The sequence below is a fragment of the Haliaeetus albicilla genome, chromosome 3 (genome assembly GCF_947461875.1).
Source record: "Haliaeetus albicilla chromosome 3, bHalAlb1.1, whole genome shotgun sequence".
Classification (NCBI taxonomy): Eukaryota; Metazoa; Chordata; class Aves; order Accipitriformes; family Accipitridae; genus Haliaeetus; species Haliaeetus albicilla.
The window spans coordinates 45,838,396-45,856,388 of NC_091485.1; the positions used below are offsets into that span (position 1 = coordinate 45,838,396).

The 17,993-nt window shown below is 43.0% G+C and overlaps 1 protein-coding gene across 2 annotated transcripts in view; it reads right to left on the reverse strand.

Annotated features, from left to right (window-relative positions):
- Positions 1-17,993, reverse strand: part of ZNF704 (zinc finger protein 704) — a 95,363-nt gene that overhangs the window by 75,090 nt on the left and 2,280 nt on the right. The gene's annotated exons all lie outside the window — the stretch shown is intronic.

Sequence of the window (17,993 nt, forward strand, 5' to 3'; positions counted from 1 at the left end):
TCTTGATGAGCATAAAAATAATTCACTATGATCCAACTCAGCTGCCAGAAGGCAAAGGGGAGCAAGTGATGCTGGCAGGATCTTTGCAAGGAGCCTGGCCAGCTCCACCACCGACAGCCAGCGGTGAGGACCGTGGACACACACAGAAGCAGTGTCAGGTTGCCTCTTTGGCTGCCAGCGCTTCCCAGATCTTCAGGCCTGCTGCTTCCCATAAGCAAAGACTTCCCAAGCAAATAGGTATCTTAACAAATACCCTATCTCTCTGGAATACAATGTGTTGGTGTTTATAAAGCAAACTACTGCAGGCTTGCAGTGAAGAGCATGGAAAGCCAACAGAACCAAGCCACTCCGCCTCGCCAGCAAGCAAAACAAAACCCAGTATCTTCATTTTCCTCTGAAATACCATTCCCTGGCGAGCTAGGCTTCCCCAGCTTCACGGGGGCTGACCCATCTCACAGGCTGTCATGAGCCTCTCGCCCTGCCGTACATCGGCCGAACTCCTCCAGCCCTCAGCCGGTGAGCTTCCTCGCGTCCCTACAAACACATGTGGAAGAGACAAAGCCTACAGGAAGCATCTGCTAACAGAGTAATTTCTAGAGATCTGTGTTTTTAATATCAGGAGCTTCAACTACTAACTTGCTGAAAGTCCAGGAGATGCACTAGGGTGGCAACCCCTCCACCCAACCCAAACAGCCGAGCAAAATACATCCCAACTAAATGTCTGCTTGTCCCACCTTGAGCAGAGGTACTTCCATGCCACACGCAGCACCCTGGAGAAATCCAGAAGCCTTCTAGGACTTGCAAACTGGATTTTATATACTTGTAAATTATTGATGATCTTTACAGTGGAGAAATCCAGGGTGTGTCACCCTCAGATAGTAACAGCACCAATAAGCTGGAATTCCTGCGTAAATTCTTCCAGCTTACTCCTCCTCCTTTTCATCGTCCAAAAAAATTAATGAATATGTATGTGTATATATTTATGCATAAAAATAAATAAAAATATATTTCTCTCCTCACAAATCTCCCCTTTTATAGCTTTCAAACCTTGGCAAGTATAAAAATGCTGCAAACTATTTTAAGTTCACAGGAAAGTCAATCTTGCCAAGGTAATTTGTTCTGTTCAGTAAAGTACATGTCATCACAAACACATAAACACTTAGGACCAATGATTTAATTATCTCATTCTAGTGTTTCCACAGAAGGCCTTTTAGCAGTTCCTTCAAGAACAAAACCAGAATTGTTACTTTATGAATGTAAAAAGTAGGAAGAATTAGTCATTTTACACATCTTCACACACAAACAGATGACACATTACCAAGAAAATCTGAATGGAAGACAAAACAGTCAGCATGTGGTCACACAGAATTAGAAGACATATAAACAATATAAATTTAATTCTGATTTAATGATTAATTCTTTGAAAACTTAGATTTACAGTAAGCCCTTTTCTGAGGGTCTGAAGATCTTAACAGATGCTGTGTTGCCTTCAATTTTCATGAAAATTGACTTAGAAGTGATGCGCTAAAGCAAAAAAAAAAAAAAAAAAAAAAAGAAAAAGCCTGAAAACAGCCAAGTTCCAATATCCAGTCCCTAGAAATTACATAATGCCAAACAAAGGTACGTATAAGTCTTGAATTCCACTTCCTCCATTGCACGACCACACACCTTTTTCTCTCTTCCCAGGACTTCCACCCTATCTGGTGCAGAGGACGGTGTTGCACAGGGCAAGAGCAGCTACACCCTCTGTGCATGGTAGGGTGCTGGTGCACACACATACGAGGCACGACTCTCCTTGCTCTGCATAACCCTTACTGGAGAAAGCATGGGAGAGGAGCAGCCTCCCTCCTTCCCTACTCTCCGATGCCAGACTGAACAAGGTATTCATCTGGATGATTTTTTTTCCCTCAATTTGTGGAACTGTAATATTTTACTCAGTTTTAGCAAACGTATTGTGCCATATATTATTAAGTTTTCTTTACAGGCCTAAATAGTAATGACAAAAGGTTGCAGACTCAGACCACAGCTGTACAAATAAAGCCTAAAACATAAAGAGCAGAATACTTGTACGGTGATACCAGATAATCTAATCATACAGATCAAAATTACTCACATCCAGTTCAGATATATTCAGATAACAGCTTGGTTTTCATGTGTCAATGTGCCATAATTAATAGCCAACCCCGTGCAAGCGTATGGAAGTGAGGAATGACAAAACCCACAGAAGCAAGTGCTCAGGTTGCAGAGCTGCCACCACGCAGTTCAGGTCCTTTGGCTAAATGGCCAGAAACAGCAGAAGACCATCTCCAACGCTCAGACTAACCCCCTTCCTCTCCTTTCGTTTTCAACAGATGTTTGGAAATATCAACCTCTTTCTAAACTTTCCCTTGAGAGCAACTGCAGATAAAGAATCTTTTCTGCTTTAAAAGCAGGTGATCATGAGAAAAAGCCAAGAGTTTCCCTTGGTGGCCACTCTCCAGTAGCTTTCTCCCACTCTACAGGCACTTCTTCTATTTTAATTCATCCATGTCTACGGGAGACATTTCCTCTGGAAGGGTATGGGGTCTTCTGCTGGAAATCCAACCACCTACCCAAACAGCCATTGATGTGGGGAGCACCGAGGGCCACAGTCACTTGACTGATCAGGCTCCTTGCTTTGTGGCAAACACGTTAACTACCAGGACCCCTCTGCTTTCAAGCTCTGCTTCACCATCACTCACAGTTCGGAGGTAACACAGGCAACTTCCAATATATCTTTCTAGATAAGTTAACTGTTCTGTCACATCTAATCAGGAACTTTTTTTTGTTGCCAAAGAGCCTTCATATTCTTTTAACCACTTTGAGGCTTGTGGTGGTCAAGTCCATAACATGTTTCAGCAAAAATATTGTGGAAGGTCTAGTCCAAGCAGATGCAGCCTGTCTCGCAGACAGCCAGATGTTAACACTGTAACATCAATTTATTTCAGCTTACTTCCAATACTTTGCTTTTCTCTCTCCTTAGTTGTTCTCAAACTCCACGATTATGTTGTTCCCTAAAGGTCTGGCTTTTCTTATCATCGTACCTCCCTATTTGTCACCCTATTGCCTCCGCTATCAACTGCGGATAAAAACTTACAGTTTTTTCCATACACTTGAATAATCATTGCTCATACAAGCCATTTTTTAATAGGCTCTTTTTCTATGCAATTAATTGCATATTTTCACCCTTAAGCCATTAGCAACCTTCAGCTCACTTTCAACCGAGTCCTTTGCAACCTGGCCTCGGGCAACGAACGTTGCTTGGAAGTTCAGTCACAGAAACAGGAGTTATAAACCATTTGCAAATTTTAAAAACTAGCTTTGTTTCTGTCTGCAGTTACCCTCATCTGCCTTTGACAACTTCCCTCCCATCAGCGTTGGGCAAGGGAAACTTTTGATACGCTGCCGCCTGGAAACGACAGCTCGGTATTACCTGCACCTTCCCCCCATGGAGCCCAGCTCTGGCACTGCCCCGCACTTGGGGTCTGATCTGGCTTTACTCCTTCCACTGCTTCTCAGCAAGCACTGGCCTTCCCCTTACTCTCCTCCGAGTTGTCAACACCTCATAGCACGACCACTTCCATTAACTTCTTCAAAAGCTGGGTCACAGAGTGGTCTTCCCTTGCTCATTTTGACGTATTTTTGCTCACACGGTGCTGTGGTAGCCCTGCTCCGGCAGACTGAGACAGGTGCCGCTCCAACCAGGGAGTCTGGTAATCTTTCTGCAAAAATTGAAATTAATTTCCTGCTTTGGTTTCTAAGCAGAAACTTTATTAAACAAAAAAAGGAAAGCATTTTAGTTTCTGCTTTGAAGGTGTCAATGGTATATATTTAGGTTGAGGGGTTTACTTTTAAGTTAAAGTTCTTGTTTGACTCATTTTTATTATTTAAGTGATGAAGTTTAATACTCCACATGACAGCTAAATGACTACCACAGTTAGTATTTTCAGCAGTGTATTAATATTTTTTCATAGCAAAAGCCATCTTAACCAGCCTATAGGAACTTGTATTTGGTGGTATCTTGTCATAACCAAGTTGCTAGCCCTAAACTCCACATGTCCCAATCAAGACCATGCACTGCAATGGAAGTCCTGCCCAAATTAAAGCATGCTCAACATCCACACAAATTTTGAGGAATTTAGAGAATTTTTTCTTTATTCTTTACAGAGGATGTACAGACTGCAATTTTGCAGTAGTTTAGGCCCTAACTTAGCTGCAGTCGATTTTTGTTATGCCGAAAAGCACATCCTGATAAGATACTCACGTTGCAATCAAACTTCAGTCTTCTCCAATTTCAGTTAAATTTCAGCTTGGATTTTGCCCTGAACAGCAAAAAAATTATTGATCAAACAGACAGCTCAAGTATTGAACCGCCTAGTCAAAGGATCAGCAAACACTAGAATAAGCAGACCTATCATATTTATATGCAAATGCAGAGACTTACACTTGACAGACTATATATGTCATCTCTTGAGTACAACCTGACTGGGCTTTAGCATCTTCCCTTGCTTCTGGTGCACTGCTGCCTAAAAACTGAAGTTACTTATTTTCAAATAGTTCACTAGCATTTAACAGGCATCAAGATGTCTGTGTTTGCTATACAATGGCAAGTATTAAACTCCCGAGAATATTAGCATCATTTACCTGTATGTGACCCAAACGTATAGAAATATGCCTTCCAATGTAAAAACTGACTCCCACCTACATTCTTTCAAACTTCCTATTTTTTTGTGCAGCACCCGTGGATCCAGGTGGGCGCACCGGGAGGACAGACCTCGTTTTTAACAGGCTTTGTAATGGTCTACACGGAGAGGTGGCAACTGAAAAAGCCACTGAAAGAACCGCCACGCCACGTACCACGCCTCCGTTGCCGACGGTGTCGTAAACAGTTCGGGGGCTGATTTACCGACAAGGAGTCGGGCAGCGGGCACTTGCCGTGACGAAGTGCAGAGGCAGAAGGCAGCTGCCCAGCGCAGCGCAGCGCTCGCCCGGGCGGCGCTGCCTCCGGCCCTGGAACTCGACGCAGCGTCGCCCTCGACAAAGCTACGCCGATGTCCGTCAGCTGAAGACGACGTGGCCGCACGTGGGATTGCGTCTGCCTGCCAAGGAGCAGGGCAGCGAACGGAGGCTCGGCGCAGCGCGGCCTGCGTCGCGCTGTCAGGCAGCGGGACGGCAGTGAGAGCCCCGCAGGCTCCCCTGATCTCCTGGGGGGACACCAGCTAACGCCTGTTTCTCCTCACGCTGCCGACTGGGATTCCGGAAGGACTTAGATGTCTGAGAACGTCCCCTCCGTGCACAGTTTGAAGCCTAGAGGCCGGGATAAATTAAATAATCTCGCAACTATGGACTATTTTGTGCCATTATGTTTTGTTCATACAGATAACATTTTACAACGACGGCATTAAAGTACCTCTAAAAACCACTAAAGATACTTTACAAGGGTGGAGGGAAGTATCCGTACAAAAGCTGACTGCGTCCAAAACTCCCTGTAAAAAAAAACCATGCTAGTGGGAATATGCTTTGGGAAACTAGCTGCTTAAAAAAACTTAATATGCTTATCTTAATAATCCTGATGCCATTGCCATGTTTCCATTTTCGTACAAACTTCCTTCTCTCCCTCAACTCGTAAAGCTGTTCTTCCTTTACTTCAGCCACAGGCCACCATAACTGGACTCAACCCCAGTGTCACTTCATTCCAAAAACAACAATATTCCTCACAGGCCACACTGGCTGCTTTCCAGACTGGGGGGGAGGCAGGAGAGGGAGGGGATATGCTAATTTAAAAACACATATGAAAAACCCCCACCCCAACAACAGTCACCCAACACACTGCTCCAATTCTGGATCAATTTGCACTGTCAACAGATAAATAATTTTAACTCAATTGTGCAATATTAACACTATATAGCTGCTAAAGAAGACAGAGTTCAGGATGAAGATTTCTGATTTTCATCTGATTTACTATGTAATCAGTTGGTGTAATTCCATCAAAAAACTTTTGATTAACCACCAATAACTACAAGACAGTTTAGCACCAGCCAACCTGCCGTATAACTCGTTCTTTATAAACAATTTTTTCATTCTGACTTTGTGATCATCTCTTTCCATTTTCTGAAATAGATGTAAGCATGCTAAGTGTTAGGGACTGCCAATAAAACTTCCATCTGGTAAGAAAACAAAAGTCACAGGATTTTTTTTTTTTAAACAAGGCTTTAGCAACATTTTTGATCCACTACAGAACAAATATGCAGCTCAATGGGGGAAGTGAAAGAAGGAATCAGTGTATTTCAGCCTAGTGTATTAATGGAAAACAATAATGAAATGTATATATTTAAGATGATACACATTTCAAAAGTTCAGCCAAAACAAGAGCTCAATAACTGCAAGACTCCTTTCAGGCCAGTCTGAACAGCTAGGCTATGCTCTAGGGACAGGAATAAGCCACTTTTCTGAGCAAGAAAGAAATCAGGAGTAAAGTTCACAGCAAAATACAACAAGCAGCAATGAGAAACACCAAACTTATTACCAAGATAACATCATGCAAGTAAAAAATATTTAAATTAAATCCCCGGAAGGACAAAGGTTTTGGTTTATTTGTACTACTTCGTACAGTATTTCCAGTTCAAGTTCCTGTAACAGTGTTTTTTTACGTAAAAAGGCTCTAATTTTTGCCATCCCCAAACAGCATCCTCACTGGAACGAAAGAATGCACTGAATTTCCATTTCGCCAGAAATCTCTATTCATACTGGAATACAAAGAGATAAGAGAGATTCTCGTAATGATGCTTGGAAATAATCTGCCCTGAATTTCAATGTATTATTACATTTTCAAGTATACTTTGCATTTAATTACTCACTTCACCAGTGGTTGCTCATTACACATAAACCATGTCAATCTAATCACTCTAAGCATTTGTAAACTGCTGCTCTCTTAACAATACAGAAGATAATGCATTTTAAGGTCACTGTATGTGTTCTTTACAATATATAGTATGCATTAATGTATAGTAATGTAGTATTCATTTTCAACCAGACTAGGACAAAACCCTTATCTTCACCATTTCACTGAATATACAAAATGATCGACAGAATATATTTTCTAGATATTAAAATACAAATCTAAACATTTATGTTGCCAGGATTCACAATACGGTGTTAGGCAACAAGAACTGGAGTCAGCAAGAAGTTTCTACGCTTTCATCATCACGTGTACATCAGTGCTTATCTGACTAAATATAATGCATCTACAAAAACCGTCTATCCCAGCACCAGCCTAAGGTGTTTCTGAATTATACAGCATCTATCCAGATGAAGGACAGAAACTTTCACTCCCACATTTGAAATTCAGTACCCATCCAGGTACCTGTTGTACCCCAAATAAAACAACGACCAACTTGTGACATCTGTAATTCTGCACTAACTGGCAGAAGAAGCATAGATGTTAAAACGGGACAGGGAGGTGTTACTAAGATTACCAGGTAAGACAGCGAGGAACACTGGGAATCCATGGTCCTTCCCATACACCATTTTCAGGTCTAAACAAAAACGTCTCAAAGATATTTGAGCCTTTTTCTCTCCACCACATGAACAAAGGGATGACGCCGTCAAAGTATGGCAGCTTCCCTTCCCATCCCATAAACAGCCATAGTAAGTTCCTTACAGAAAAGTACATGACATGACTTCTAAGGTAATCAGACACCAATTAGTAACAATTACCAAATATTAATACTAATTATTGAATGCATGCATCTTCAAAATTTGCTTGCAATGTTTAAGTCTCAAAGAAGCGACTCCATGCTCTGTATTCTGGGTATGCTGTGCATGCCAGTGGACGACTTGCAGTCACCGCTCTGCAAACCCGGCTAGCTGGGTTCAACTGGACAATGGCCCCTGGGCATGGCATCTCTGGGAAGATCTCAGCAGAGGTCTTTCAGCCTTGTTTTCTTAAATAAAACAAGACCTTGAGAAACACATTGCCTCTAAACATCTAAAAATTAAGAAGCTAGCTTGGAAAGCCTTAAACAGAAGGAAAGTGGAGGATCACAGTTGCTAAAAACAGGTTTCTTTTTCATTTAGCAATCCTGTTGCCGCACTTCAAGCTTTGCTAAACACACTCACCACTGAGCACTCGCGTAATCCACCAGGCTAAAAAGGACTTGGAGGGCTAAGAATGGGCAGCCATAATTGCCTTCCCAATTATTGGTTTCACAAACGGTGAGTTTAAAATGAACTCAAACAATTACCACCTTTTCTCACAGCGACGTACGTGCCTGGCCATCCAAGCGGGAAGGGTGCCTGCCGGGAAGCAGGTTCCCCTCGCCTCTCCTGCGGCGAAGGCAGCGTGAGCAGTGCCCAGTGCCGCCGGGGCAAGCTGCGGCCACGCACAGGACAGGAGAGGGACTGGAAACATGTGCCCTGGGCTGGCCAAGGAGCACTGAAGGACAGAAGAGGAGGATACACCTGGGTGCTGCTGGCCACCTCTGGGAAAGTTTAAAAAGACTAGAATTGGAGATAAAAACGAGCGTGCTAACGCAGGGTAGCAGGGAAGTTCAAACAAATTTTTTTGTTCTTATTTCTATTACGTTACTGGTTGTAATTACAAGCTGTAATTAGTGAGAGCCATCAAATCAGGTGTTCCTACTGCACTGGCTGAAGCTCCAAAACCTCACGTCAGGGTATTTTCTACGATATGCCTATGAACATCTATTTTCTCTGAAATGACAATTTTTCCTACTTGCCAGAGATGCAAAGAGGGACCTAGAAGCCAGTGGGCAAGTATCTACTGTCTTTGCTGCCCCTAATTTTGATTCTGTCTATATTAAGAAGTTGTACACAACAGCTTAAGGTTTAAGTAGCTTAATACAGCCTTGTGTATAGACTGTCTTACGGACAGAAATATCAATCTGGCCTGTATTTCCCAAATTTCATGTGCAAATAAAATATCTTTAAATTCAACCATTTCAAGACCATTGCTGAAGATGTATGAGAAACTCCACTTGTTTCTCTTTTCATTTGTTGGTGATTTGGGATTGGCAAGGATGGCAGTGGTTCAAAGCAGAAGGGAGAAATACCATCACTTCTTCTACCATCTCATTCAGGATCAAGCAAGCAGAGCTCCCAAAAATCAGACCACACAAGAGGCAGTGGGGAGCTCCCCACAGTTAGTAGAAGACTTTGAAATGCTGCCTCACTGCTTCTCAGTAAGAAACCCTTGATCAGTTCATCTGCATTTGAAAGCCCTCCTCCTCTGGCTGGATATAGATATACAGTGGAGTGTGTCTAGTGAAAAGAAAAACAGATTAGCTTTATTTTCAAGATCTCCTGCAAGTAAGGTTCAGAGAGGTGTGAGATTTCTAAGGTCAGAAGCTATTGTCTGACTTTGGAAGCAGCCAGCTGAGATGAGATGCTGCAGATCCTAGACCACTTTAAAAGGGTATGGAAATGGAATCCATTTGCCTTAACATCCTGGGAATAAAGAGATTTTGCTCGTTTGTTTGTTTGTTTGTTTAAATGATGGGATTTCAGTGAAATTAAACCAAGGTAGTTCACAGATGTATTCAACTGCTGTAACTTCTGAATGAAATTGGCGCTGTGAATGAAAGCTTCCAGGTCCTGTGCTGATCCTTGAAGCCGAGAGCCTGGAGGAGGTATTACAAAATCACAATTAAGTGCACATCCTTATCTCCTGTAACTAATCTCAAGCCTGTAAGTAGAAAACATGGTCCTTCAGAGGAGATCAAGAGGCAAGGAGTGCTGTCCCCTGTTAAGAGATTCTCCCAAATCTATGTTCAGCTCCAGACAAAAACATTTAGCAGTTTTCCTGTTCAGAGTGGGAGAGGTGCCAAAAATGAGTTTATTTTTGGGTCTGACTACACAGAGAAGTAGTATCACAGAGTTACATCTCATTATCCCTGGAAGCAATGGAGTAACACTAGTAGAAACCTGCAGAGGCCAAACGTGACCTTCTCCTCCTCAGCCACTCCAGAAACCAGCCCTCTCCCAAACCACCAGAGGGATGCAACGATGTCTCATGGGAGAAGAGCCTTCACACAGAACCTGAAGAACAATCAAGCCCGAAGTCAAGCCCGGCCCAACCAGCAGTCAAATGGCTGCTGTCCTCTAAAGGAGGAAGGCTTGCTCCCTTTCTTGCCTTTCTTTTCCTCCCTACTATGCATGCCCTAGCTGTGATATCCCATCTTTTTCTCTGCACTATCAACATGCTTGACAAGACCTTCCCTGAGTCACCCTAACTTATTGGAGTTACAGAGTCTACAGACTCTCTGCTGCACGTGTTTCCCACTGTTTCACTAGCCCACAAAAACGCACAACGAATTCTGGCGCAAGCCCAAGGTAGCTAGTGCGCGGTTGGGAGCTGGAGGAAGGCTGGAAGGCCGGAGAGGGGAATGCTTTACCCTTTTTGGAACTGACAAAACATTAAATCATCTCACCGTGACTCCACAAACGCCGCCTGGTTTTACCCAGTGCCCGGGCACACCTGCAAGAACAACCACTTCTCTCCTGCCCTGACAAAGTAAGGACAATTGTCCAGAACGGTGGTGGCCACACATGTTGAAGCAAAATATCACTATAAATCCTTAGCAACCACCTGTTCACCCTTATTCATTTTTCTGCTTTTTCCATATAGCTCTAAGCCAGATGAGGACCACTTTCCACAGCCTTATGAACCTTAAGCTAAAGAGGAACTACCACTAGCCTAGACCTAAGAGCAGCAAGAACTGCATCACAGTTTTCTCTTTACAAGTATTTTAAAGCAGAAAAATCAGATTTTTTTTTTCCTTTGGCAATACTTACATTTCTCACAATTACATTAAAAAAAAAAAAAAAGAGACTTCTTGAGAAATACGAGTTCGAAAGCATTTTTGATCCAAAGAGAGTTCTTACCGCCATTTCAAAGGGATATGCATGTATACATAAAAGATCAGGTTAGCTCAAACATTTAGCTCGCCAACTTCACAAAGTCCAGTTTATAGAAGGTGATTGTACAGTTTGTTCTCTACGTCAATATGATGCAGGCATTAGCCATTTTATCTGCTGAGGCAGAAAAAAATTAAGTAACCATCCAGTCTTATGACTGCTTGTCATAATTGCGCTGCCTATCTAAAGTTCAAGTAACCTTTTATCCACTATGTTAAAAAAATACATTAAAGATGGTAAAACAATAAACTGTATCATTTCACACTTGAGTATCTAATCACTGAGGCATTTTACATTCCCTCTGTTTCTGTGTCCAGTGATCATAACAGTCTTCTATAGTCTGAAGCAACACTTAAAAATTATTAGGACCACTGTGGAAAGGTTTTAGGAGACTAATGGACTCACCCTTGTGGTTTACCTAATTCGGCTGAAATCCCAAATCTGCTTAAACTTCCAGGACTTCTCCATCAACTTCAGCTGGCTCAGGATTTTACGGAAATTTGATTCTTTATGTTTTGCAAAAACACCAACAAAAAGATCGGTATTTTTATCCAAAGTTCAAGCAACAGAAGTTGTTCAGTTTCCTGTCTTCATTAGTTTTGTTGTCAAACAACAAATACCACCCACACATGTACTTTTAATACAATGAGACAAATGTCACTGCAATCATCGTTTGGGACTGGAAAGTTTGGCAAGGTGCCAGAGCGGTGAAACTGATCCCATCACAGATTTTTCAGCAACGCCAATAATACTAAATTCCTACATGCTCTGTTTGGCAACATGCTACAGTGAGAAACAACACAAGTTCGTGAAATTGAAGCTGATCACCACAGGAGCTAATGAACACTCTTTCTATTCACTTCATATTTCCTGTTCAATTCTCACAAATAAACAAAAACACTAATAAGAGTGTCTCTCTCAGCCTGCCGTCCTTCTGTAGTCTTTCGGCTGGCCTCAAGCAGCGGGAATGGTTCAAGCTGCTCACTATTTTTAGAAATAAGCAATTCAGTAAATCACTTGAAAGTATTACAAAGCCAATGGGCTCTCTCATTCTGAGGGAAAAAAATTATAAAAGAGCATCATTGCTCAATCCACAGCAGTATTTACAGAGCAGACACCAGCCAGGTCAAAGCTCCCATCCTTGAGATGGCCAAATAGCACAGTTTGAGGCACAGATTTATCCCACAGTCTGCTAAGATCCCTCTGGTGCTCTCCTATCTAGCAGCTGGGAAAACACAGAGTAGGACTCGAGGGTTCAAAGGTGATCTACAAGACTGTGAGGCTTCTCCCTAACCTTGGGCCAGAAGCAAGGTTGGAAGAGCACAGGGTCAGGAAAGGCATAAATGGTCTGTGCATCTGCACTTGTAGGACACATTACAAATGTTAATTACCAGACCATGAAAAGCATTTTCTGAATACTTAAGTTTTCAGATAAAAAAAAAAGTCACTTCTATCTTCAAGGAGGAGAACCCAGGGAACTACAGGCAGGTCAGCCTCACCTTGATTCCCAGGAACATGATGGAGCAGCTAATCCTGGAAACCACTTTCAGGCATGTGAAGGACAAGAAAATCATCGTGAGCAGTCAGCATGGCTTCACCAAGGGGAAGTCATGCTTGGCCAGCCTAATGAGCTTCTAGGACGAAATGACTGGCCTGGTAGATGAGAGGAGAGCAGTGGATATTCTCTATATAGACTTAAAGAAGGCTTTTGATGCCATCTCCTGTAACATGCTCACAGACAAGCTGTTGATGTATGGGCTGAATGAGCAGGCAGTGAGGTCGGTTGGAAACTGGCTGAACAGATGGGCCCAGAAGGTATTGATCAGCGGCACAAAGTCTAGTTGGAGGCCAGTAAATGGTGGTGTACCCCAGAGGTCAATCCTGGATCCAGTCCTGTTCAAGATCTTCATTAAAGAACTGAACGATGGGGCAGAGTGCATCCTCTGCAAGTTTGCAGGTGACACAAAGCAGGGAGGAGTGGCTGATACACCGGACGGTCATACTGACATCCAAAGGGACCTTGACAGGCTAGAGAAAGGAGCCAACAGGAACCTCATGAAGTTCAACAAAGGGAAATGTGAAGTCCTGCACCTGGGGAGGAACAACCCAAGGCACCAGTACATGCTGGGGGCTGCCCAGCTGGAAAGCAGCTTTGCAGAAAAGGTGTGGAGGTCCTGGTGGACACCAAGTTGAACTCGAGCCAGAAATTTGCACTTGTGGCAAAGAAGGTGAATGGTAGTCTGGGCTGCATTGGGCAAAGTATCACCAGCAGGTGGAAGGAGGTGATCCTGTGCCTCTACTCAGCACTGGTGAGGCCAGACCTGGAGTGCTGGGGCCAGTTCTGGGATCCCCAGTACAGGAGAGACATGCTGTCCTGGTTTTGGCTGGGATAATTTTCTTTCTAGTAGCTGGTATAGTGTTATGTTTTGGGTTCGGTATGAGAAGAATGTTGGTAACACACTGATGTTTTCAGTTGTTGCTAAGTAGTGTTTACACCAAGTCAAGGATTTTTCAGCTTCTCATGCCCAGCCAGCAAAAAGGCTGGAGGGGCACAAGAAGTTGGGAGGGGACACAGCCAGGGCAGCTGACCCAAACTGGCCAAAGGAATACTCCATACCAGGTGACATCATGCCTAGTATATAAACTGGGGGAAGTTGGCCCAGGGGGATCACTGCTCAGGAACTAACTGGGCATTGGTCGGTCAACCGGTGAGCAACTGCATTGTGCATCACTTGTTTTGTATATTCCAATCTTTTTATTATTATTGTAACTTTAATGCTGTTATTATCATTAGTAGTTTATTCCTTTCTGTTCTGTTAAACTGTTGTATCAACCCATGAATCTTACTTTTCCCCCCCCGATTTTCAACCCCATCCCACTGGGTGGGGGGAGTGAGTGAGCGGCTGTGTGGTGCTTAGTTACTGGCTGGGTTAAACCACAACACATGGACATACTGAGAGATTCCAGCAAAGGGCCACAAAGACAATGAACACACCGTAGCATCTGTCCTGTCAGGGAAGGTTCGGAGAGCTGGAACTGTTCAGCCTGGAGAAGAGTGGGATCTTATTGATGTCTAGAAGTACCTGAAGGGAGGCTGCAAAGAAGACACAACCAGGCTCTTTTCACTGTTGCCCCATGACAGGACCAGAGGCAAGGGGCACACACTGAAACACAGGAGGTTCCCTCTGAACATCAGGGAACACTTTTTCACTGTGAGGGTGACTGAGCACTGGCACAGGTTGCCCAGGAATGCTGTGGAGTCTCCCACCCTGGAGATATCCAAAAGCCATCCAGACAAGGCCCTGGGCAGCCTGCCCTGCGTGTCCCTGCTTGAGCAGAGGAGGTGGACCAGATGACCTCCAGAGGTCCCTTCCTACCTCAACCATTCTGTGATTGTGTGATAAAGACTGAGCAGCACGTCTCTATCCACCAGTAAGTACTGCACACCTGAAGGCAGCCAACTGATCATTCTCAACTGAACTCATTCTAGACTGAAAACAGTCCAGCAAATAAGGATCAAAACTTCTAGTGGCTCCACTGTACCTCATTACTCTCACATAGTTACAGTTTTCTAATACAATTACTTTTAAGGGCAAAGTGGTGATGTTTGGTCAGCGTCCAACAAACAACAACAAGACTACATCAAAAATCGTCAGCAAATTACTCCTATCCATTCTTTTTTATGGGACAGTGGAGAAAAAATACCATCTTGCAATCTCACCACGCCAAGCTCTGCCTCCAGTAATACATACTACGTATAAACTTTTTTTATTTTTAATGAGGAAGAAAAAAAATCCCAAGTCTAGTCATGCAGTTTCCACACCAACTTCACTAGCCAGGTTTTCACTCAAGGACTGCAAGAAACTGAATGAAGTTTGAAATTTAAAAATTAATTATCTAGTTACAAAAATATGGCTAAGCTGCTGGTGTTTATCTGCTGCTTTTGTCTCACCCTTTAGTTATTCCCCACAGTCCATCAGTATCCATTCATTATCTCTTGTGTTACTCTTCAACTTCACAGAAGAGGGTAGAGCAGGATCACGCTTGTTCTGAGTTTGTACACAGCCTAGCCTAACAGGATCCTGCTCCAAGATCAGAACATGAGTTCTGGTGTTCTAATAACTAGTAGTATTTATAAAAATATCTTTATCATTATTAGTCTGAGAGGGAACATTTCAGTTTACTCTTAGGTTAGCATGCAAATTCCTAATGGGTTTTGGAGATCTCTCCACACTAAGCGAATGTGGTATCTGAAGTTTGCATTTTGCAAATTGCCTGTTAAAATATATTTGCACACACATATGAAAGCTAAATTAAATAGCACTTTGCTAATCAAGCAAAAAAAAAGTTTGTTTTGCCCAAGATGAGCCTATAGCCCATTCAAACAGTGAAGCTGAAAGTTTGATTTAAAGGACAACAATGAATTCACACCTGGCTTTAGAAAGAATGCAGAGAAAAGGAGAAAAGGAGCAGAGAGCAAATTCAACCCAGCCAAACAACACACATAAGTAACAGGCAACTGATTTCTTCCAGACAAACTCTGAAGATTCTTCTACATCCCATATACCACACAGATGTCTATCTTTTTAAAAAAGGCAGAAAATCAACCCAAAACAAAACAAACTACAAAAATCATGTCCAAAAGCATACTTTTTCCTGGACTGAGACTCCTATCAATATCTGCCATCCCCATGCTGAAACCTCTGGCACAGACCTGCATGTGCTCCATACTTCATACTTGTTGCAAATTCCACTTTGCAAGGTGGGCAAAACTGAGCCCAATGTGCACGATGTTGAAGTCTTGCTTACGCAGCTTGGGCCTTCATATTCCTCCGGCATCACAGCACAGCTCTCTGGGCCTTTAGTTTTCAGACTCTTCATCTGCCCGTTTCCCATGACCCTGGGAGCTGCATATTTGCAGGAACAAACCCATTTGCAGGAAATTCACCCTTCTGAACTACCAAGTGCTCACACACAAGCCAGTATCTCAAATGGGTAATTTCACGGGTGGTTATGTTAAGGTAAAGGGCAGAGACCACAGAAACATAAACGCTTGAGGAAAAGGAGCAGCCCCCATAGTCAGCTGGGTTAGAAATGTCCTCAGTCTATACTCTGAGCCTGGCAACAGAAATTGGGCTGGAGATAAAGTGGCAGCGCAACTGGGCTAAACAGAAGAAAGCACTAACCCATTTACTGTTTATCACAGTAGAGAAAACATTGCAACATGTTGGCAAGTTATCACAAGCCCGTGTTCATTACCAGCCCAAATCCTCAAGCATAGCGCTCTAGTGATTTATGGGAAATTAGCATAGCTCTGCTACTTGCAGTGGGGCTGGCTTCTAAGTAGCAGATAAACTCAGCATTGCAGACGGCTGATGGACCCTACTTCAAAACCTTCTCTCTGTATCACCAAAACCAGCAGTTTCCACAGAGTGAATTAACCCCAGCACGGTACTAATGTGGCTGCCTGTGGTATCTGAACCAAGCTCCATACAAAAGATGAAATAAACAGGACTGCAAATTAATCCATGCTTCAAGACAATGTACTGGTAATTATGCTATTTATTCTTTTTCATCTAATTTCAGATGGCTGGAAATCTAGATGCAGCTAAAGCAGCAAGTATAGATTGCACAGAAAGAGTTTCAAGTGCAAAAGGAGTCTGTATAATCAGCACTTTGGTGTTCTGACAAAGCAAGAAATCCCAGCACTTCTCAACAAGGCTTTACAGGCTCTCAAAGTCTCTCTGGCTCTCCTGCCATTAGCCACCAGCTGCACACAGCACGCTCATGCCTCTTCCAGTATCGTGTTAGAACAGCAGGGGGAAAAAAGAGCAAAAAAAGTGTTCTCCAGTGTCCTCCACTTGGACATCTATATGGCTAGAGCAATATAAAGAAGCAATTTTTATATCTTCCCTATGACCAACAGTCTCACTCGCTCTCTTTTTTGTCGTATCTGTTCTTTCCTTCCAAGACTTTAGACATTGGAGAAATAAGATTTATCTTTATAAAAAAGCACTTCCTCCTCTCTCTCTCTACCCCCACGCTTAAGAGCAAGGGTCAAAAACAGACCACCTGCGGTGCAACCACACAGTGGACTTCTTTCTGGTGGAGACAACACAGCTATAAGCTCCGATGGTGCAGGTACTTTTTTCCACTTGACTAGTTGACCAAATTCTCAGGCACTTTTAAAAAATATTCATTCCATTGCAGATCCTATGATGCAGTCATCCATGTATCACAGGCACTCCACGGAAGTGACTTTGTGAAGAGCCCATGAAACCTCTAGCTTTAAAATGCCATTGCAACCAAGGGCACAGACATCAAGTGTATGTGTGCATCATCTGTATCTATACCACATACCAAAATATTGCATGCTGCTTTTTAATTGCATTATCTGGATAGCATATACTGCAAAACCAGCACCCAGGCTACTTTGCTTTCAAGTCTGATTAAATTCTGAAGATCTTCTAGGACATTTCTTGTTCTGAAGAGTGCTGGACACCGCAACAATTTATGCTCTCTCTCATCAGTGGACACCCCTTCAATTTCCTTTGCTCCCAGACCCCAACTCTGAAGGCCAAGTCAAGGAGTCAAATGCTCCTGACCCCACGCCAGTTCTCCATTTGGCAGGAGTCCTGTTTTACAAACCACAGCCAGATCGTGCCAGTCGTATTACCCTCCCACAGTTTTACAGTTGGACCTCTGCATTCACTTCATGTCCACTTCTCTCATGTTTAATCTGTTGCTTTAAAATTACTTGGAAGAACCCTTAGATTAAGCTTGACGCACTCCTACACCAACGACCCCTGAAGAAATATACAGAAGCCAAAGACAATTTCTTTAAAATGTTAAATTATAAGAGTTTTCTCAGTTTATAGTACTCAAAAGTATAAATAGTGAAAGCAAAAATCGAGCAGCTCATGACAGTTAGAAATTATTCTTCCAAAGAGGGTAAATACCTGCACCTGGTTACTGAAGAGGACTTGAGAGTTTATTACACACACCGAAAGTAGCCTAGTACGCATTACTCCACTCACTTC